Raw genomic sequence first — 23,649 nt, 5'->3', positions numbered from 1 at the left:
GAACCCAGCCCATATGAGTTCCAAACTAGGTTAGTGAAAGAGGATGTTGCAACACCCCTGGACCAGTGGATTTGTTTCATAATTGTGGATACTGGTTCATCTGTTTTTCAGCTGAGTAGAAATGAAAGCACCAATTGCCCCCATTTGTTTATTTCAGCAAATTCAAATGAGAAAAGGTGGGTATCCCTGTATACTGGAATAATGTGGAGTACAAAATGCTGTTAAGGCCATATTGATTCATTTTCTAGAAAAAGGAATCATCTTTCTCTCAGTCAGATTCCTATATCTTCATTCACCCATCTTAAAGACTAATTTTTATAACTAATTTTTATAACATTAATCATACAAGTCTTATATTCAATCTAATTCAGTCATTAATCAATATTCAACACTATATAAATAGTGTTAAGTTTTAATGGTTTTTATTGTGTCAATAAGATCTCCCAGAAGTTGAGCTTATTTCTGGGGAAACAAAATCCAAGCTCTTCCTGTGAGAAACTTCTGGGTGAAAAAATGTTAGAATAAGTTTCCTTCTGTGATATCTTGCACAAATGGTACAGTCTCAAGATGTTCATCCATTTTGATGAAAATGTGTTATAGATGCAAGTGAGGTGCTTATCAGACTTTTTGGTAAATCCTTTGGCTTTTCAATAGCTCATTTAGAGAAAAAAAATCCAAAAAAAGATTTCAAAAGCAAATGATTAGAACTGTGGTTATCATCTACAAAAATAATTCTTCTTTTTAAAAATTTCTCTTCTTAACTGACAGGTTCAATTCATCTTTGTCAGCAACAGTAGCAGCAGCAATGGCAGGAGTACTAGCAACAAGCATTTACTGAGCAATGATTATCATATGTTATTACTCCTACTAATAATCCTTATTTATACAGTGCTTTGGGATTTACAAATCACTTTCCTTATAATTGCCCAAAGGAATCGGTTGAGTAGGAATTATTAGGCTGGTTTTATAGAGAACATCAAATCTGATAATATTTATAAAACATTTAGCATATACTATTATGTGCATGGAACATAGTAGATGCTTAATAAATACTTCTTCCCTTTCTTTCCCCTCTAGATGAAGATACTTTTTACTTTTAATAAATGATGTTTCCCTTCAGTAGTATAGAAGCTCCTTGAGGGCAGGGATTGTTTCATTTTTGCCTTTATAACTCCATATCCTATTATGGTGCTGGGGAAATAATAGGCATTTCATTTAGCTAGGTGACATAGTAGACAGAACACTGCCACACTCAGGAGGCACTAAGTCCAAAGCTTAATTTAGACACTTACTAGTTGTGTGACTATAAGCATGATCCTCATACTTTCTAAGCTTCAGTTCCCACATCTATAAAAAGAGAGGACTGGATTCAAGAACATTAAAGATCCTTTTTAGCTCTAGACTTATGACCCATTTGATAAGTACTGGTGGAATTAAATTCTCTATAGTTAATAAGTTCCAGAGTCCATATTTCCCTCTTCTAGGAGTTATAGTCTTTCCCCAAAATTCTCCAGTTCAATATACTCAAGTAAATAAAAACATTATTAAATACTATGTAGATTTGATTAGTTAACATTCCCTTCAGGCTGAATTTTTACTTATATTTGTTCTTTCTTAGATTCCTAAGGCTTTATATTTGTATTAACCCCTTTATTTCTTTGAGAAATATATCAAAATAAACTTTGTGAGTTTGTTTATACAAGTTTCAGGAAAATGATTTTACTAATTGATTTGACTTCTCCAAAAGGTTATTCCTTAATTAGAGTGACTGGTCCTATAATTTCATTGGGATAGGGAACCCCTCAGTTGGAAAACTTTTTATCATTATAGCTTTTCCCACAATTTAGAAGTCTTAGACTTGCTTAGAGCCCTAAGATAATTTGACCTGTCCAGAGTTAAACAACCAGTAAATGTCAGAAGTGAGACATGTCCATATTTTCCAGGCTTTAAAGTCATACTACATCTTACTAATCAATAAGTTAATCAGTCAAACAAAATTTTCATGTTTCAAGAAAAAGGAAACAAAATTCAGAATGTTGTCTTAGGACAGTGTTTCCCAACTTTAGCTGGAAACTCAGATTAAGAATTGGGGCAGGTTCTTTTGAGGAACACAGAGATGTTGTGGTGGCTAGTTGGACAGCAGGTGCAATTGTTCTTGAAGAGGAGCAGACTATCCTTTGGACAATAACTTCCCTCTCATGGGGGATTGGCCCATGGGTGAGAGTTGCCAAAGTAATAGGACACTGATAGATTGGGTCTATAGTGAGCATGCTTCATTCAACCTATAACAAATTTAATATTTAACCTATTTAACCTATATCAGATTGCTTGCTATCTTGGGGAAGAGGGAAGGATGGGAGGGATGGAGACAAATTTAGAACACAAAGTTTTACCAAAATGTATGTTGAAAACTATCTCAATATGTATTTGGAAAAAATATTATTAAAAAAAGAAAATAATCATCATAAATATTAATAACAATAACTAGCCTATATATAGTACTTACTATGTACCCAGTACTGTGCTGAATGCTCAATTATTATCAAATGAGGGTCTCATAACAATCCTGAGAAGCAGGTGCTATTATTATACTTATTATATAGATAAGGAAACTTGGGCAAACAGATTTGTCCTGAGTCACATAGCTTAGTAAGTGTCTGAGGTGAATTTGAATTAAAGTCTTCTCAATTCCAATCTTGGTCTTCTATCCACTGTGCCTTCTAGCTGACCATGACATGAAATTAATGTTGAAAAGCCCCAAATCACTATTGCTATGGCCTTGCCCAGTGCTGTAGACCTTCTTTTCCCATTGTTGCTATAACAAAATAAAACTTATAATCACTCACCTGATACTGTCAACATGAAAGAATCTGAGCCTGTGGGTATCCCCAAATTCATACTGGTGGCTAGATGTTTACTGGGTAGAAGTATTTTGTAATCTCTTTTGAGAACCATCTCTTTTGGGTTCCCCAAAAGCAGTGCAGGATTTCCCTCTAGCTCTAACTTTTTTTAAGATTATGTCAGTTATGAAAAAGTATGTAGACTTGTGGATTTACTTGGCCAGAACAACTCTTGGACTCCCATTCTACTGATCAATCTCACCTTATTCTTGAATTGGATATATCTCATTGAACTTAGCATAAAGAAAGCCTCTTCATAGAAGGAAACAAACAAGCTTATATAATATGTAAAGTGTGTACTCTTAGAAATAATCAAAATGATGAACAATATATGATAGCAAGAAATCAATGTATAATAAAACATGGACCTAGCAATTGTGAGATTTATTGGTTAACTTTCTCCTTGCCAAGAATTCAAACAACTAGGAAATGCTTCTTTCCTCTTCTCTCTCCTCCTTTTCTTTTCAAAAAATGGATATTTAAATCCTAAATTTTCTTTTAAATTGTTCATGGGTAGCTTACATTAGTACTTTAAAGATGGCTTTCTTTAGATGACGGATTCCTAATATTTTTGAATCATCAACCCCTTTGGCAATCTGATAAAGCCTATGGACTCTCTTCTCAGAACATTGTTTTTAAATGCGTAAAATAAAATAAAAATATTATGAAGGTAATTAATTACATTGAAATATAGTTATCAAAATAAGTTTTGGGGGGCAGCTAGGTGGCACAGTGGATAGAACACCAATTCTGAAATCAGGAGGACCTGAGTTCAAATCTGACCTCAGACACTTAACATTTCCTAGCTGTGTGACCCTGGGCAAGTCACTTAGCCCCAATTGCCTCAGCAAAAAAAAAAAGAAAATAAGCTTTTGAATCTCATTACAATTAAGAACTTCTGTTCTAGAAATAGATGAGATTAATCTTTAGAGTGTTTGAGTTGTGTATTTGAAAACTGAATAGGAGTGTTAATTGGGGAAATGGCAGTGGCTAATTTGAGTATACAAAACAAAACAAACAAAAAATAGGTCCATGGATTCAGCCCTATCTTAGTCATCAAATATTATTTTATAAGCTATCTATCTATGAAAAGCTCTTATAGTAATAATTTTATTAATAGACTATATTTTAAGCTCCCTAAAATTACAGAGAAAGGGAGGAAGTCTTATGGAACTAGGGGCTATTTGATTTTATACTAAAAACCAGTAGTTTTTTGACTCTAGCAGACATGGATACTTTAAACATGGGATTCCCCATCCCCTCTAAAAATCTCTAGCCTCTGAAAAGAATGCAATCATGTCCCAAAGGGAGATTATGCCCAAAGCCAACTCAGTTAAAGGAGATAGGCAAAGACAAATGCTAATTACAGTCTTAACTTCTAACATGCTGAAAAACGCATGTTTTGGATCATTTTTTTTGACTGGGCAAAAATACAAGCAACAAAGTTTTCATAGGATGTTCAAATCCTGCTTCCAGTAGAGCTAGTCTTTTAGGTAATGACACAAACATTGAACTTGACATCTCAGCTCATTCTATGCATATGGAACTAGTACAATCTAGAACTCATAAGCATGGATGCTTTTCCTTTTCTCAGATGTCCTATTGTAGGCAGAGACCCCTGACTGCTTCTGGCCTATCGTAGAATGGGTTCTAAGCTTTGGCTTCTAAGGAGTGCTATTACGCCCTATTTTCCCTCTCTGCTCTTTATTGGGGTACTGCCATTCACGAACTATATTTCTTCTCACTTTCTTCTTTTCTTTTTCCTCCTCCTTCCCACTCTCCAGCCAGGACGAGTAAGTTTTCAAAAGAGGCAAAGAGACAAAGAGGGACAAAGTTCAAAGTTCACTTTTAAAATTTGGGGTATTATTTTCTTAATAATTCTAAGCATCAATAAGAAAGAAATTTTTAAGCATCTTGGCAACCTAGCTTCTAAAATTTGCAGTCATGAATTAAGGGTTATTTTCTTTGATTCCTTTGGTCATCTGACTTAGAGGAAGGGTGACATATGTATTGTAGTCAATGAGAGAATATTTAATGTAGTAGATGAAGTTGTTCATTTGCTTATGTTTGGGGATGTTTCTGCTCCAGTATGGGAAGAAGTAGATATCACCACTATATAGATTTGAGATTGTAGTTGTTTCCTTTGTAGAAAGTATTATTCCATTAAGTCATTCTTGCATGGTCTCAGAGTAGCCTGAGGCATTGGTTGGGTTTCAACAAGTTTGGAAGAAGAAAGATAGATTTCTTAATTTTTTTTTTTTAACAAAATAAGATTTTGCTGAGGTTAAGAGAATGGTGATAAGCCTACTGGTATTCACTGTGCCAAAAAAATTCCTATTCAAAAAATATCCCATTGTAGAAAGACTCCAGAATAAGGAACTCACAGTGTGGGAGAACTGCACTGATATAGATCAACAATATGTTTATAGTTTATAATCATAAAGTGTTGCATGAGAAATTAAGTGATTTTTGCATGGTTCCATGGCTAGTCTGCCTCAGAATTAAAACTACAATTCTGGTCTTTCTGACTCCAAAGTGTTGGTTCTCTATCCATAGTCCCACATTACCTCTATTCTACTCAACAAAGCTATGATTGAATCCTACATGGCAAGTCCCTAGTGCTTTGCTGATCTGATAACATTGAATGAACCTTTGTCACATATGATCCCTCCAGCCACTTTTCAATCACAGTTTATAATAAAAGATCAGGAACAGATTCCATTTGATAAGCAAGTTTTTTTCACAAATTCTGCTTAGAAGCTAAGTCTGTCCTCAAGAGGACATGTGGGTAGCTCTTTATTGGTTCTTTGGGTCATTTTTAGACCTTATAAAAAAAGAGACCAAAGTCCAAAAATACTCTTTCCTTACCATCAAGAAAAAATTTCAAAGTACCTAATACATTAAAATACATTTAAAAATCCAGTACCTACTAAATCTGTATCCCAAAGAGATCATAAAAAGAGGTAAAGGACCTACATGTGCAAAAATATTTATAGCAGCTCTTTTCAAGGTGGCAAAGTATTGGAAATTGAGAGGATGCCCATCAGTTGGGGAATAGCTAGACAAGCTGTAGTATATGAATGTAATGGAATACTGTACTGGAATAAGAAATGATAAACAGGAAAATTTCAGAAAAAAAAACTAAGAAAAAACTTGTACAAACTCATGAAAAGTGAAATGAGCAGAACCAGGAAAACTTTGTACACAGTATATATCAGCAACATTGTGTGTTGGTCAATTCTGAATAAGTCGACTCTAAGCAATACAGTCATCCAAGACAAATACAAAAGTACTCAAGAAGAAAAATGCTATCCACATCTAGATTGAATGCAGATTGAAACACACTTTAAAAAAAAACTTTATTCTTTTTCATGGATTTTTTTCTTTTTGATCTGTTTCTTCTTTCACAAGTGTGACTAATAATGGAAATAGCTTTTACATGATAGCACATGTTTAACCAAATCAAATTGCTTATAATTTTAGGGAGAGGGAAAGGAAGGAAGAAAGGGAGGGAAGAAGAAAAATTTGGAACTTAAAATCTTGTAAAAATGGATGTTAAAACTTGTCTTCATATATAATTGGGAAAAATACCATTTAAAAAATAAAAATCCAGCATCTTGGTGGAGGAAGGAAGTTCAGTAGAATAACTATTCTACTACAAAAGACTCCCCCCCCTTTTTTTTCTTTTATCATTTCTAATTTACTATCCACTTCAGAGAGAAAGATAGCCAGCCCTCATGTCAGATTTTTGTAGATGGGTATTTTAAAAACTGCACTACAAAGAACCCTAAAATAGTTTAGGTGTATTGATAGTTTCTTTTCTAAACAAGTCTTATGTTGTTAATAGGGATAAAAAATAATAAATAGGTGACCAAACAAGTGATAGAAAGCATTACAAGATACAATATGGATAATTAGGATTATATTAAATTAAAGAGATTTTGCATAAAATATTTGTAGCAGCCTTTTTTGTAGTGGCAAGGAACTAGAAACTGAGCAGATGCCTATCAGTTGGAGAATAGTTGAATAAGTTATGGCATATGAATGTTGTAGAAATATAACATTCCATAAAAAACGATCAGCAGGATGATTTCAGAAATGCTTAGAGAGACTTACATGAACTGATGCTAAATGAAGTGGGTAGAACCAAGAGAATATCGTACATGGCTACAAGATTATATGATGATCAATTCTGATGGACGTGGCTTTTTTCAACAGCAAGGTGATTCAGGCTGATTCTGATTGTCTTGTGATAAAGAGAGTCATTTGCATCCTGAGAGAGGACTGTGGGAACTGAGTGTGCATTACAACATAATATTTTCATTTTTTTTTGTTGTTGTTTGTTTGCATTTTCTTTTTTTTCTCCTTTTTTCCTTTTTGATCTGATTTTTCTTGTGCAGCATGATAATTGTGGAAATATATAAAGAAGACTTGCATATTTAACAATATGCAAGAGATAAAATTTGGAATACAAGATTTTGTAAAGATGAATGTTGAAAACTATGCATATGTTCTGAAAATAAAAAGCTTAAAAAATAAAATAAATCACCTTCAAAACTAAAAAAAAAAGATTTTTGCTTGAACAAAAACAGTGCATCTAAGATTAGAAGAAAAGCAGAAGGGGATTTTTTTTTACAGTAAGTAATCTCTGATTTCTCAAATATATAGAGAACTGAGTCAAATAAGCATAGAAGTCATTCCTCAATTGAGAAATGGTCAAAGGATATTAGCAGTCAGTTTTTAGATGAAGAATTCATAACCATCTACAGACATGAAAAATGTTCTAAATCACTATTAATTAGAGAAATGCAAATTAAAACAACCCCAATGTGATGGAAAAGGAAAATAATAAATGTTGGAGGAGATGTGGAAAAATTGGGACACCGTTGCACTGTTGGTGGAGTTGTGAATTCAAGCAATTAGGCACTATGTCCAAAGGGCTATAAAACTTTGTATATCCTTTAATCCAACAGTACCACTACTTGATCAGTATCCTAAAGAGATTTTTTTAAAAAGGAAAATGACATATATGTACAAAAATATTTATAGGAGCTCTTTTTATGGTTTCAAAGAATTCAAAATTAAAGGGATGTCCATCAGTTGGAGAGTAGATGAATAAATTTTGGGATGATTGCAATGGGAATACTATTGTGTTATAAGAAATGACAAGTAGGGTGATTTCAGAAAAACCCGGATTTTCACGGACTGTTAAAAAGTGAAGTGAGTAGAAGCTTTAGGACATAGTACACAGCAACAGCAATATTGTACAATGTAATAATTGATTATTATTATTCTCAGAAATACAATGATCCAAGACAATTCCAAAGAACTCTTGAAAAACAGTACTATCCACTTCCAGAAAGAACTGATGGAGTCTGAATGCAAATTGAAGTATACTATTTTTCCTCTCTCTCTCTCTGTGTGTGTGTGTGTGTGTTAGTCTGTCTTCTTTCATGACATGATTAATATGGAAATATATTTTGCATGATTGCACACGTATAACCTATATAAAATTGCTTACCAGCTCAAGGAGGGAAGAAGGCAGCGAGATAATTGAACTAAAACTTTAAAAAGAATGTTGAAAATTGCTTTTACATGTAATTGGTAGAAAAGAAAATATTATTTAAATTTTTTTTGAAATAAAAATGATGAAGAAGCAACAAAGAAAACAACAAAGAAAGTCTGAGAGTTACTACTATAAATTGATAATATGAATGACAATTGCATAAAACTCCCAAAACTGAAAATGATAGCATTTCTCCCAATTGCTTATTATAGAATATTGGATTTGGATTTGTACCTATAACATTAAACTGGCTTTCTAGTCATGCTTAGTAATTATAATACAAAAAGAAATCAATTTCATTTCAAGTCACTGTCCCAATTTGAAAAGAAATATATTGTCCTTTTGATTTTTCAGTTGCCCAGAGAAAGTGACTTTAATTTGTTAAGAAGTATTAAACTGTCTCAACATGAGTTTGCTTAATTATTAGGAAGCTAAATGGATCTGTGAATGGGAAATAATGACTTTGAGCTAGCCAAAGGAAATGGGTACCTTTTCCTCCCCATATTGAAGTACCCTGTCATGTCGCACATGTATTAAGCAGCTGCCTCTTTCTTACCAGTCCTTCAAGCCTACACAATTCCCATCTAAAGAAAAAGAGCTAATTCTACACTGTACATTACAATTACAATCCAATGCAAATTACAGATGCCAGAGAATTGAGTGAAGGTTATATCACACTGTATGTCTCTTTTTTGACCTGATTGAGTAAAAGAGTGTATATTGTTAGGATTACAGAAAGAATGAATGGAAGAGCTGGAAATGTCCAATATTAGAACTTTGTCTTTTTGGACTTTCCGTGACTATGTAAGCAATGATGGGAGATTGCTTTGGGTTGAAATGTGGTAACAATAATACTTGGTGCCATTAGTCAGTGGTAACTGGTTTTGTACCTTTAGGTTGTGATACACAAAGGGGAAGGAATCCAAGCCTTCATCTCCCACCACTTGCTATCTCTGTGTTGCTTTTGTAGTTCACTTGTTGTATTTGTGTCTGAAACATGACCCCATTTAGCGTTTTCTTGGAAAAAATACTAGAGTGGCTTGCCAGTTCCTTCTCTAGTACATTTTGCAGGAAAGAAAACTGAGGCAAACAAAATTAAATGACTTGCCAAGTGTCACACAGTATCAAACCCAAATTCTGATGTCAGATTTGAATTCAGGTTTTCCTGACTCCAGAACCAGTATTTTCTCCACAGTACCATTATACTAGCTCTGTATCATCGCCATTTCATCTATATATGGCTTTGAGTAGGGACCCTGTTCAGTGGATGCACAGGAATTAATGACTTAAACCATATTCTTTGTTCTTTTTTCATCTACTAGTTTTCTCGGATTTAGCTCTGAGAAAGCCTAACTATTTAAGGGATTAGATTCCACTCACTTTTTCATACTTCTTGGCTCTTCAACATACCCCTGAATAGGGACAATATTACCTTTTGGTTCTTATCACAGACTCCAATACATCAATCAATCATAAACATTTATTAAACACCTGCTATATGCCAGGCGCTGAACTAAGTTCTGGGGTTACAAAAAGAAGCAAAAGATAGTCCCTGTCTTCAAGTAAGTAGTACTTAGATAACAATAGGAATGGTGTGATCTCTTTTCTCCTGTTCCTCATCTCACACTACCCAGAAGATTTTATTTTATTTTTTTCTGTCACTTATTTTTAAGTTCTCCTTATCTACTGTTTGTTTCACTACAGCCTACAAATATATCCTTATCTCCCTCATTCTCAAAAATCCCTTCCTTGTTCCATCCACTCCAGCTAGTTATAAGCCTATTATTTCTCCTCTTTTGTGACTTTCTTGAGAAAGTTATCTATAACTAAAGCTTCTACTTCCTCTCCTTTCACTCTTAACTCACTGCAGTCCTACATTTGACCTCATTATTCAACTAAAATTACTCTTTCTAGAGTTACAAATAGCTTTTTAATAACCAAACCTGCTGACTTTTCCCCAATCTTTATCCTTCTTGACCTCTCTGCAGTCTTTGACACTCTCATTTGTCCTCTTCTTGATATTCTCTTTTCTTTTGTTATTTGGGATACTATTCTCTGCTGGGTTTTCTCCTATTTGTCTACTCAGTCTCTGTACTGCTTCTCTGTCCATATCATTCCTTAGCAGACCAGGAATGTCCCTTAAGGCTCTGATCTGGCCTTCATCTTTTCTCCCTCTATATTATTTTCTTATAATTTCACCAACTCTCATGCGTTCAATTATTATCTCTATGTTGATGATTTCCCAATTTATTCAGCCCTAACTTCTCACCTAACCTATAGTCTTGCATCTCTAATTGCCTATTGAGCATCTAGAACTGGGTATCCAATAGATATCTTAAACTTATCACGTCCAAAATGGAACTTAAAATTTTCCCCTTCACCCCCACTCTCTGACTTTGCTGTTCCTATTAAGAGCCCTACTATCTTCCTAGTTACCTAGACTTAAACCATCCATATCCAATCCGTTGCCATGTTCTTCTGAGTCTACCTTCAGAGCATCTCTCACAAACACCTCCTTTTCTTCTCTGATGTTTTTATCTGACCTTCCTGTCTCAAGTCTCTTCCAACTCCAATCTATCTTTCACTCAGCTGTCAAATGAATCTGCCTAAAATACAGTTCTGATCATATATCACCCCCTCCTGTTTAATAAACTCCAGTGGTCCCCTATCAATTCAAGGATAAAATATAAAAACCCATTTTTAAAGTCCTCCAAAACCTGGTTCCCTACTACTTTTTTTTTACTCTACCTATTCCCTACCATGTCTTCTGAAATTTAGTAACAGTTCACTTTTCTGTTCTTCATACAAGCCCTTGTGTCTCCTAATTCTGAGTATTTTTACCAGATATCTCTATGTCTAAAATCCTCTTCTCCTTCATCTCCTTCCCTTGGACTTGAAGTACTGACTTCCTTCAAACCCTATCTTCTCTAAGAAGCCTTTCTTGATCCCCCTAAATTCCAGTGCCTTCTGTCTATTATCTTCAATTTGTTTTGTAAAAATAGAAAGATAAATGATATGTATAGATTATATGTATAGATATGTATAGATTATATCTATAAAGATAAGTTATATTACAGTTTTAGTTTCTCTCTCTTTTTCAGTCTTTGTCTCTCTCTGTCTCTCTGTTTCTCTGTCTGGCTCTCTCTTTCAGTCTTCTTTGTCTCTGTCTCCTCTGTCTCTATCTCTTTCTGTGGGTCTCTGTCTTTGTCTCTGTCTCATCTCTCTGTCTCTATCTCTTTCTGTGGGTCTCTCAGTCTTCTTTGTCTCTGTCTCTTCCTCTCTGTTTCTATTTCTCTTTTTCAGTCTTCTCTGTCTCTCTGTCTCTCTGTCTCTCTGTCTCTCTCTCTGTCTCTCACTCTCTCTCTCTCTCTCTCTCTCTCTGTCTCTGTCTCTGTCTCTGTCTCTGTCTCTCTCTCTCTGTCTCTGTCTCTCTCTGTGTCTCTCTCTCTCTCTCTCTCTCTCTGTGTGTGTGTGTCTGTTTGTCTCTGTCTCCTCTGTCTGTCTCTGTTTTTGTCTCTCTCAGTCTTCTTTGTCTCTGTCTCATCTCTCTGTCTCTATCTCTTTCTGTGGGTCTCTCAGTCTTCTTTGTCTCTGTCTCTGTCTCTTCCTCTCTGTTTCTATTTCTCTTTTTCAGTCTTCTTTGTTTCTCTCTCTCTCTGTCTCTCACTCTCTCTCTCACTCTCTCTGTCTCTCACTCTCTCTCTCTCACTCTCTCTCTCATTCTCTCTCTCACTCTCTCTGTCTCTCACTCTCTCTGTCTCTCAGTCTCTCTGTCTCTCAGTCTCTCTGTCTCTCAGTCTCTCTGTCTCTCACTCTCTCTGTCTCTCACTCTCTCTGTCTCTCTGTCTCTCTGTCTGTCTCTGTCTCTCTGTCTGTCTCTCTCTCTGTCTGTCTCTGTCTCTCTGTCTCTCTCTCTGTCTCTCTCTCTGTCTCTCTCTCTGTCTCTCTCTCTGTCTCTCTCTCTGTCTCTCTCTCTGTCTCTGTCTTTGTTTCTCTCAGTCTTCTTTGTCTCTGTCTCATCTCTCTGTCTCTATCTCTTTCTGTGGGTCTCTCAGTCTTCTTTGTCTCTGTCTCTGTCTCTTCCTCTCTGTTTCTATTTCTCTTTTTCAGTCTTCTTTGTTTCTCTCTCTGTCTCTCTGTGTCTCTGTCTGTCTCTGACTCTGTCTCTGTCTCTGTCTCTGTGTGTGTGTGTGTGTGTGTGTGTGTGTGTGTGTGTCTGTCTCTGTCTCCTCTGTCTCTCTTTGTCTCTCTGTCTTTTTTTCTCTTATATGTAACTATTTACATATGGCCTTCCCTATTTAAACTGTAAGTACGTTGAGAAAGCAGGGACTGTTTTTTCTCTTTTTCTTCTTACTGTTTAACAGAAGTCTGATACGTAGGAGTGTTGAAAAATGCTCGTTGTTTGATGGAAAAGACATTTATTCTGATATAGACAACAATAATCATAATGCAACAGAGAATTGACATATGCATTGAGTGTCTCTGATCTTACTTCCTGTAAGCAAGAGGCAAGCTTCTAGGAGACTCTGATGACAGGTAATGGAAAAGTTTCTGAGAAGCTTGGGGGCATTTGTAGACATTCTCCAACTGTTTCTGGTCTGCTAACTACTCGGTGAATCACAGCCTCTTTGATTATCTGTGTAGCCAATCAGAACTTGGGTCATACATAGCTTTTCTTTCCCTAGGTGAGAGACAATCCCATAAGGGAGAGAGGTCTTGGACCCTCTTCCTCCAAGACTTAATATGTAGTCCTACCAGCCCATTTTGTTTGGGGGGAAGGGTTTGTTTTTGTTTTAGGTGAAATGATTAAAGACTATGTTTGAAAAGTGAGGAGACTGAACTGGAGGGAATCAGGGAGCAGAATTCAAGCGGAGTTTTACATTCGGTCTAGGATGGGGGACTGAGGGTTCTTTGGAACTCACCTCAATAATAGCAGATGTCACATCTGGATGTAAATTTTATAAAATTTGTGCTAGATAGGAACCCATTCTCATCAGAAATCAATTGTATAGATATTATCAAAAAATTTGTACTTTTGTTCTTGAGATATCTATATATCTCTATCTATATCGATATAAAGGGATATCTATATATAAATATAGATATACATATCTCTGAAAAAAACTAATTGGTATTAAGTGGTTAAATGGAACTAATCAATCACTGGCAGCTAATAGAGGAAGTATGTGTCTATGTGTGTATGTGTGTGTGTGGGGGGAACGGGACCCTGGGAATGGGAGTTGAGTTGAAGTCATTAAAGAATAATAATAATAACAACAATAATAGATGGCATTTACATATCATTTTACATATATTAATTCATTTAATCCTGAAAACATCCCTATGAATTAGATGCTATTATCATTTCAAATAAGAAACTAAGATGGTGAGAAGTTAAATGATGTATGTGGTATCACACAGCAAGTGTCTGAAGCAAGGCTTGAATTTAGGTTTTTCTAACTCCAAGTTTCACATTCTATTCACCTAGTTACCTAGCTGAGAAGAGATAAGTCAAACCTTAAGGGTTACCTTCCAATAGTCCCAGAAGGAGGAGTAGATTAAGCTCCTTGCTCTGGGAGAGTGAGACCAGAGCATACTTGATAAAATGAAATATTCACAAGATTAATTAGTAGAATGAATCGGGCAATAATGGTACAATCTCCTGGGAGGCTAGTAGTTAAACCTCAGTGAGACCTGAAACTGTTTTTTAAAAACTCTTCATTTATGCCATCCATATCCAGAAAAAGAACTATGGAAGACATAAATACACATCAAAGAATATTATTTTCAGTTTTTAAAATTTGTTTTTTGTTTTTTGTTTCTTGCGGTTTTTCCCTTGGGTTCTGATTCTTCTTTCACAACATGACTAATATGAAAATGTATTTAACATGATTGTACACGTATAGCCTACATCAGATTGCCTTGCTGTCTTGGGAAGGGAGGAAGGGAGAAAAATTTGAAACTCAAAATCTTACAAAAATGAATGTTGAAAATTATCTTTGCATGTCATTGGAGAAAAATAAAATATTAAGTGAAAAATATAAAAATAAGAAGTTGTTCATTAAGCATTTTACATTTCCTCTCCTTTGGACATTTTCTGATCAACTCCTGCTTTAAGCTTCCTGATGCAGATACTTCCCTTTTTGCCAAGTAACTTGCTCCTGTTTCTGCTCTCTCTTAGATGCTGTTGCCCCCATTCACAGACTAAAGGAAAGGAAGCAATTGGAAAAGCAAATGCAGCTCTCCTGGTTAAATCCCCAGGTCTTAGGTGCAGTGTAAGGGAAATCACTGTTATGCAGAGAGGGAGAAGAGAAGCTTTCCTTCACCCCTCACTGAAGTTACTTTGCTGATGGAAAGCCATAACCCAGACATGGCTAGACAGAAACTATGTCATCTTTTAAAAAGGTACTCTGAGTCCTTAGTTCTTTCAGCTCCGAAGCCAAATAGGAGTTTTTCAGCAATGAGTCTTCCAGAGTTGGATGCAGGACCTCAGAGTTCCAGGAAGCAGGCACAGAATATATGAGTGTGCACTGTACAAGCCAGAATACATATGAAAAGGAGAAAATAACAAATCAATTCTGTTCTCAGTCACACTGTTCCTTCTTTAGATTTATCCAGGCATCTCTTCCAGAGACAGGTTTACATTTCCAGTCCCAAGTGGAAGGACTGAAGAACAGCTTTCAATGGGTTTTACCAGAACTTAGACATATATCCCTTTTAAGAAGTCTAGGACTGGCTTCAAGGCAATATTATAGAAATGATTAAGTTTATCTTCAATTCATATTTCTTGTTCTGTGCTATCCCCTGTCTTTGGAGGACGATTAGGGTGTAGTATCAGGAATATCAGAGTTCAAATTTGAACTCAAATGCTTCCTAACTTAATCTCTGCCTGTCTCTGTTTCCTTGACTGTAAAATGGGAATAATAAGACTTACTTCCCAAAGTGAGGTTTAAATGAATAGTATTTGTAAATTAAATCTTTTTTATTTTCAAAACATATGCACGGATAATTTTTTCATAGCCTTGTGTTGTAGATTTTCCCCTCCTTCCCCATCCCCTCCCCAGAAGGCAAATAATCCAATATATGTTGTACATGTTAAAATATATGTTAAATCCAATATGTATAAACATATTTATAAAATTCTCTTACTGCACAAAAAAAATCAGATTAAAAAGGAAAAAAATGAGTAAGAAAACAAAATTTAGTACAGGGTTTTGAGGACAGCTAGGTGGTATAGTGGATAGGCCTAGAGTCAGGAAGACTCATCAAATCCTGGGCAAGTCATTTAACCCTGTTTGCCTCAGTTACTCAATTATAAAATGAACTGGAGGAGGAAATGGCAAACCCACTCCACTGTCTTTGCTAGGAAAACCTCAAAGGGGATTATGAAGAGTCAGATAGAACTGAACAACAATAGCATAGTGTTTGGCACATATTAGGCATCTAACTAATGCTTTTTTCCCTTCCTTTGGTAGTATTCTAATTCTGTTTAATTTTAAATTTTTTCTTTATTTACTACCCTTCTACTTCCTAACTTGCCTGAATCGTTACCATCATCCTTAAAGAAAAAAATTTACATCCTCTCAAGTTTAGTCTTTCTTTTCATAGACAATGTCTTAGAAAAAGCAAAACAAAACTAGCTATATCCCTGTCTCCACGTATCCATCTTTCACTTTTTACATGCTTTATAGTCAAACTGAGACTTGGTAAGGAACTTGGCTAAATAGGCCAAGGTCTCTTACTGCATTCACCATCATCTACGCTCATCCCGATCTTTTTCTTGCCATTGGACCCGGGCAGGTGACCTTGCTCAGCCCTCCCTCACTTCAGTCCAGTTCACATGGTATCATCTCCCTTAAGGTACCACAGAATGAAGGACAAACAACAGGAAATCCTTTAAAATTCATCATCTGTCTCACCATTCAAAGTTACTCTCTCTAAGATAAATCAGGAATCTCATAATTGCTAATTTTTTAATCTCCTCTTGGTCCTTTTTTTTTTTCTTTTTTTAAACCTTTCTATATCTTTTGATCATTGATCACATAAGATAATCCCTTTGGTTTCTCCTACTCTAATGGGATGAAAGAATACCAAGTTTGCATCCAAAGACTTGGTTCCAGGCAGGGATCTACTGTTTAAGATTGGTGTGACCTTAGTCAAGGTTCACAGTCTTCAGGTGACTCATTTATAATGAGGGCATTGGACTTATTGACTTCTAAGGTTCCTTTCACATATATATAGTTTCTTTTGGTAATATTAGGGTTTATCAAAGGAAGCTGCATCAGCTCTTTGATACTTTTGAAAAAAAGGATTTTTAAAAGCTAAAGAGTAATTCATTCTATTTTGTTCTGTATTTGCCAGTTGTTTTTTGCTATGTGATGTCTCAGCAAAATGTCTCTTTTTCAATATCTCCCTTCCCGTCCCACTAATTACTTTATAACTACAAAAGACAACCTCAAGAACCTTAAAATAACTCAAAAAAGTTGTTCCTTTTATTTCATCCTATCTGATAAAATATATAGGAGGCCATTATCAAATGTTTTTTGAGTAGCTGACTGATAAAAAAGTTTTCTGTTTTTTGTCTAAATAACTATGCTAACAAGGACATGTTCTTTCTTTAGTAACATTTAAGTCTCCTCTCTTTTGTTCCACTAAGTGCTTTTCCTTGTAAAACTACCTTGTAAGAAATACATTTTTTTCTTTTATTCTCTCAGGAGGAGAAAAAATATGTATATGTATATGTTTGTATGTATGTATAGGTATAGATGTATGCATGCATATGTCTATATCTGTGTATATACATATAATAATTATATGTAGTATATAATATTATATTATTATATAATATGAGGCCATCTCCAGTTGACTTGACCTATGTCTTGCCATTTGACTTTGATGATTTTGGAGGAGAGAGTGGGCATGATGGTTTTGCAAAGCTTGATTTCACTTAAATCCAATTTGCTTGCAAGTTAAAACATCACTCTTCTGATGTTGTTGGTCTTCTTTGAGAATGAAGGACAAACAACAAATAACAACGACAACAATATAATATATAATTATAAAATTCTCTTCTAGCTACATGACCTAATGAGAGTAAGAAAACAGAAAATGAGTTTTTTTATATTATATATTGTAATTTATTATATGCTATATGATAATAAACAAATACTATGCAATATATGACATGTGTTATATCTATTATATATGCTTATGTACATGTGCATATATGTATATATGTCATCTGTGGAGTTATGAGATATACATGTCCATCACCTACAGGCAGCACATGTCACACTTTAGAGTGAATAAACTGAGATGTATCTATTTATATTTAGTACTGATTTATTTTGGCAGTAGCTAGTAAGGATCCCTAAAAAATTTTCTTGGTGGGACCAATAGCATTACATTCTATTGAGAGTATTATGTTTATATTATTAAAGCACAATACAAAATTATACATGATAAATGAATTAGAGAATTTAAAAGTTAGTGATATGAGAAGTTCAAAAGAGAAAGGTCATTAACAATTTAAAATTTCCTTGGAATCAAGCAGAGTGCTCTCTCTACATGCAGTAGGCACTTTAAAATGTTTGTTGATCTAAACTGTCATTACACTATACCTCAATTTAAATTTTCTTCTGGTTCACATTATGATTTTAGTAGTTTTATTTTCATTTCTGGTTATTCTTCAGTTAGTATAGAATTCTCATTGTTTAGCTTTATTTCTCTTTTACAGACTGTCTTTTAGGTATTTAACAATTTGTAAATAAACCCCTAACAGCAAAATTTTGATGCTTCCAATCAATTCAGTTCAACATTTACTAAAGGACCTAAGAGGCAGTATTTGAAGGAGAAGGAGCATTGGGTTTGGAGTCCAAGCAAGTCAACTGTTGGATTTCAAATTCAAATCACTTGACTCCAAAGTCAATCTTTCCACTACAAAAAAAATTTTTTTAATCTTCTCTCAATATCTGTATCAATGAAAATTGTAAGGATATTGTTCTAGATTTGAGGTGACAATTTCGGTCAAAGGCTAGAAAGATGGCAGTTTCCAACATTCCAGTTTCTAACATTTAGTAGCCAAAGCTCTCATAAGGGATGGTTTTGTGGCAAATATTGTCATTGTGGGCAGCTAGGGAACGTAGTGTATACAGTACTGGGTCTGGACTCAAAACCTGAATTTCAATAGGATCTCAGATCTTATTAGCTGTGTGACCCTAAGCAAGTCACATAATCTCACTTTTTTTCTTGTTTGCCTCCATTTCCTCAACTACAAATGCGATGGAGATGGAAATGGCAAACTACTCCAGTATCTTTGACAAGAAAATCCCAAATGGGGTCATGAAGAGTCAGACCCAGCTGAAAATGACTAAATTACAACTTTGCCATTGTTCTCTGAAGGGTGGAAGCAGAACCCATCCCACAATTTACACAGCCAAGTGGGTTTTATTGGCAGAAGAAACATAGTCCAAAAAGTTGCCAAAATGATGGAGAGGGGTTCTGCAAAGGTTATTACTTCTGAATGGAGGAATCCCACTCTTGGGAGCAGTCTTTGCATCTCATCATCACCTGCCATTTCTGTGGAGAATGAGCAATTTCTTATCCTCAGTTCATTTCCAAAGAATGCTCTTCAGCAGCAAACATCTTCAACAGACTAGATCTTTGGCAGCATGTGATTTGAGACAGTTGCTATTGATTACATAGAGAAAAAAATTATCCAGGAGAATAATTTATATGATATCTATAATATTGAAGGGGGATGCAGATAAGCATAATTCAAGCCCAGTGTCTTATTTATGAGGACAGCAGAACAGACCAGCCTTATGGCCCCAATTTCTTGCATTCTTCCTGGCAGGAATAATCTCCCTTGGAGAGAGATGGATGAAACTTCCCTGAAAAGCTAATTTTGACAAATCTCTGTGAACATATATATAACCTACATGGGCAATACACACAGACATGCATTTATATACTTTCAAATCCCATAAAAACAACCTCATATTTTTACATATTAGTGCAAAATCTCAAAATGAGAAAATTTGTAAAATCCAAGAGTTGAACTAGATGATTTCTAAGTTTCCTTCTAGCTATTAAATTCTATGAGTTCTTCGGAGTTAAAAAGAAGAGACCCTGGGAAACTACTGAGTTGATAGGGATAAATCATTCATTATAAACAGAAAAAAGTTCATCAAATATGAAATACTAGTAAAACTTTGTTGGGGAGGAGGGGAGGATGAACTTCAAATCTTAAGATATTCATCTGTTTACCAACAAGGTGGAGTGGTAAACTTTTTAAAGGATTGTAAAAGAGAAAGAAAACAAGGTGCTGAGAAGTGGCATTTTAAATCTGATGATTGCCTTTGGATTGTTAGAAGTAAAAGTGCTGAACACTGTAGGAGATTACTAAATGGAGAGGGAACCTTTCAAAAGGTTAATCAGTTTTGTAGATGCATATTTGCAGAAAATCATAATTTCTGAGCATTCCATTCTGAAATCTAGATAGACTAAGGCAAAAATTTTCTTTATTAAGTTCTTTTTTGATTTTTAAAGATATATAACTACATATCGGTACATGATTATATTAAATCCTTGAATCCCCATTTTCTCAAATATCTATAACTTCTGATTCTGGAGGACTATAATATTCTCCTAAAACAATGAGTCTGGATATATTCAGTGATCAATTTTATTTCCTGAAAGATTTGGGAACATTAGTTTTGTATTAGACAAGGGTCTGTGTGTTTCTTTGTATTGTTCCTTTGTTTCTATATGCATGGTAGTTTAACATATCAATATTTACATATATTTTATATAGTAAAACAATATTTATTGGGCCAAAATGGAGGAACATATATGACCTAGTGAATAGTATAAATTTTGGAATTATTTTAAGAGAAACGTGGAAATTTTTTACATTAATCCTCCATGATTTTATCAGTATAGATAGACCAACCACTGACACAAATTACAATTCTTATTAGAATATAAGAAACATCATTATTTAGGGGAGTTTCTATTGCTAAAAAAATCATTAACTGATGGCCAGCCTCCTGGAATTTAGCTGGACTAGTCCTCAGGCAATGGCAGTTACTTGAAGCATTTGAAATAGGTCCTAACTGCCAATTTATGGTCTACTGGCCTAGCCTTCAAGAAGCCAAGGTCACTTATGCTATGGGGTAAGATTTTAGTGGAGGTGGATTTATTGCTTACATTAATTTAAATGACTGCATATTATAATTGGTTTTGTAAGTTGAACTAGGCTAAGAAATATTGGAGGCAACTAGATAGAGTTTTGGTCTTGAAGTCAAGAAGATCTGAATTCAAATCTGGTCTCAGACATTTACTAGGTATGGGATCTGGGGGCAAGTCATTAAATTCTCAATGCCCAAGGCAACTCTCTACAAATAAGTTAATTAAATTTAAAGAAAAATTATTAAATGCTTATTGTGTGCCATTTGGGTGGATAAGAGTATCAGTCCTTGAGTAAGGAGGACATGAATTCAATTTTAACCTCAGAAACTTGCTAGCTGTGAGATACAGGGTGAGTCGTTTAACCCTGTGTGCCTCAGTTTCCTCATCTGTAAAATGAGCTGGAGAAGGAAGTGACAAACTATTCCAATATCTCTACCAAGAAAACCCCAACTGAGGTCACAGAGAATTGGATGCTACTGAAACAACTGAACAATAACAACAAAGAAAGTACTGAGTGGTAGATGTTCTAAGGGGCCTGCTTTAGTAAAGAGATAGGATTAATTTTCAATTCACATATTAATTGTCTGTTGATAACAAAAATCATAGTATATTAAGGCTATTCTCATGCAACACATTATCTACTTATAATAGTATATGTATTTTTAATTATATTTTTTTCTCTTTGAGAAGCTAAAAGCTAAAAGGCAAACCTTCTGACATCCAAAGAGCTTTGGAAAGCTAATCATTCCTGACAATCAGCATCAGTTAAGAAAGTGGAATTTCTCCCACAAGCTCAATTACATAAACCGTGTCCATTGTACCCACTAGTTCTTTATGCAGCCTGCTCATTAATGACCTTGACTAGATAGGATTTTTATTCCACTGTGGAATTTATTACCACTGCTTGTGCTTGAAGTCTGTATTAAGTACCCTTAGCAATGCAGGTATGGAAAGTACTATTTGCTTTTCCCTAACTCCAAAAAAAAAAGATAGTGCCTTTGATGGCAAATTTCACCCTTCTCCATATTTCTCGATTTCTTAGTCCTTAATTTTCAAAGTCTATGTCCAATTTTATCTGTGTTCTTGAGCATGAACCCTTAGAAAGTCACTTTAGGATTCTTCTTTACCCCCAAAGTCTTCTGGGAGATGAAGTAGTCCTTAGGGAAAAATGCTTCAAGTCTCTAAACAAAATTATTTTACAATATTACTTTCAAAAAACATACCTTATTTCCCTAGAAATTTTTTTTATGCTATTAATTTGGACCATAATAATAATAAGTATATAAAACAAAGGTAAGTTTAAAGCCAATGTCTGTCCAAATGATCAGAAATTGTTTGAAGTATGAATTCGTGAGGTCTTTCATACTTCTCAGTGGTTTTTTTTAAGTATGATCAAATTTCAAACTCTTTTAAAAACTCTGGGATTTTTTTTTTCAGCTTGAATAAACATTTTCTTGGCAGGGTCTTCCTGGCATATAGCCAAGTTTCAGCTCCAGGAAATAATACCATCAGAGTTGAATAGAAAATGGTAGGAAAAAATAATTGCATGATAGCAGAAATGCAATGTATGTGAATATAAAGGAAAATATACTGAACTTAATACTAAAAGATCTAGGTCCTTGGTTTATCTCCACTATTTGTGTGACTTTGATACTTTTGTGATAGTAAATGAGTCATTTTTGTCTCAATTGCAAATAAAGGAAGGAAGAAAGGAAGGAAGGAAAAAAGGAAAGAAGGAAGGAAGGAATCACTTTTGTGATAGTAAAATGAGTCATTTTTGTCTCCATTGCATAAATGTCACTTCAGAGAAATTAAGTCTAGAAAAGATCTTAACTTAGAAAGGCCAAGATCATTCACTGAAACCAAGGTCAATACCAGTCAGTCTTGACTTTTATCTTGCTATTGAACTTTGATAACTGAAGGAGAGAGAGAAGCTCATTGACTTTGATCAACACTGTCTCATTTAAATCCAATTCACACACAATTCTTGTGAAATTATTGGTTCTCTTTGAGAACGAAGGAAGGACCAATAATAACTTATACTGCTATAAAAATAGAGCCTTAGCAAAGTCTTCATTAAATATTTCAATTCAATTCAACAATAACTTAATTAGGGGTATATTATATACAAGGCATTATATTTAGCACTGAAAATACAAAGGCAGAATTGAAAAACAAGCTCTGTACTCAAGGAGTTTATATTCTACTGCACTTGATTTTTCAGGTAGTCTTTATCTTCCGTCCAATCATGAAGGAGAATTAATTATTTACCAGAACATAGTGTCAAAAAAAGTCATGTTCTGTAATGAAATCATAGTTTGGCAACCGAGAGCACAATTTAGCTCATTTCCAGAGCTATAACAAGTGATTCTATCAACCAGATTGACTATTGAAAGCCACAACCCACTTCACTGGAAATCTGGAAATAAAATTTGGAAATAAATCTCTGCATAGTTCTGTGCAATTTAAACCAGAATGGGAGCAAGAGGCAAAGGATAGATCTTTTTTGTTCATCCACTGATCCATTAGCCACTCTACCCACCAATTAAGAAACTCACCATCTCAAAATGGAAGTCCTTTAGCTCTGAATCATAACTAGCTGGAAGAAGACCCCAAAATTCCCACTTAATCAACTGTAAACACAGAAGGCAGTTCTGAGAATACTCCATAAAGAAAATGGCCCTTGTTTCATATGTACTAGTAGACTAAATAGAACTAAATAGAATAGAATAATTTTTCAATTGGAATTCTGATGCCCTTACCTACTTTCTTTAAACAACAGAAATAAAAAAAAATATTTAAAGAATAGACAAAACAAAGAATTTTTTCTGTATCTTATTCTAGGCCTGTTGGAAGTTATGATTTTTTTAATTCTCTTCCTCCTTTGCTTCCTCCCTCCTCTCTCCCTCCATTCCTTCTTTTCCCTCCCTCCCTTCTTCTCTCCCTCCCTTACTTCCCTCCTCTTCTTTCCCTCCCCTCCCTTCCTCCCTC

Source organism: Sarcophilus harrisii, chromosome 3 (assembly GCF_902635505.1).
Source record: "Sarcophilus harrisii chromosome 3, mSarHar1.11, whole genome shotgun sequence".
In the NCBI taxonomy this organism is placed as follows: Eukaryota; Metazoa; Chordata; class Mammalia; order Dasyuromorphia; family Dasyuridae; genus Sarcophilus; species Sarcophilus harrisii.
This window is presented reverse-complemented; position numbering follows the sequence as displayed.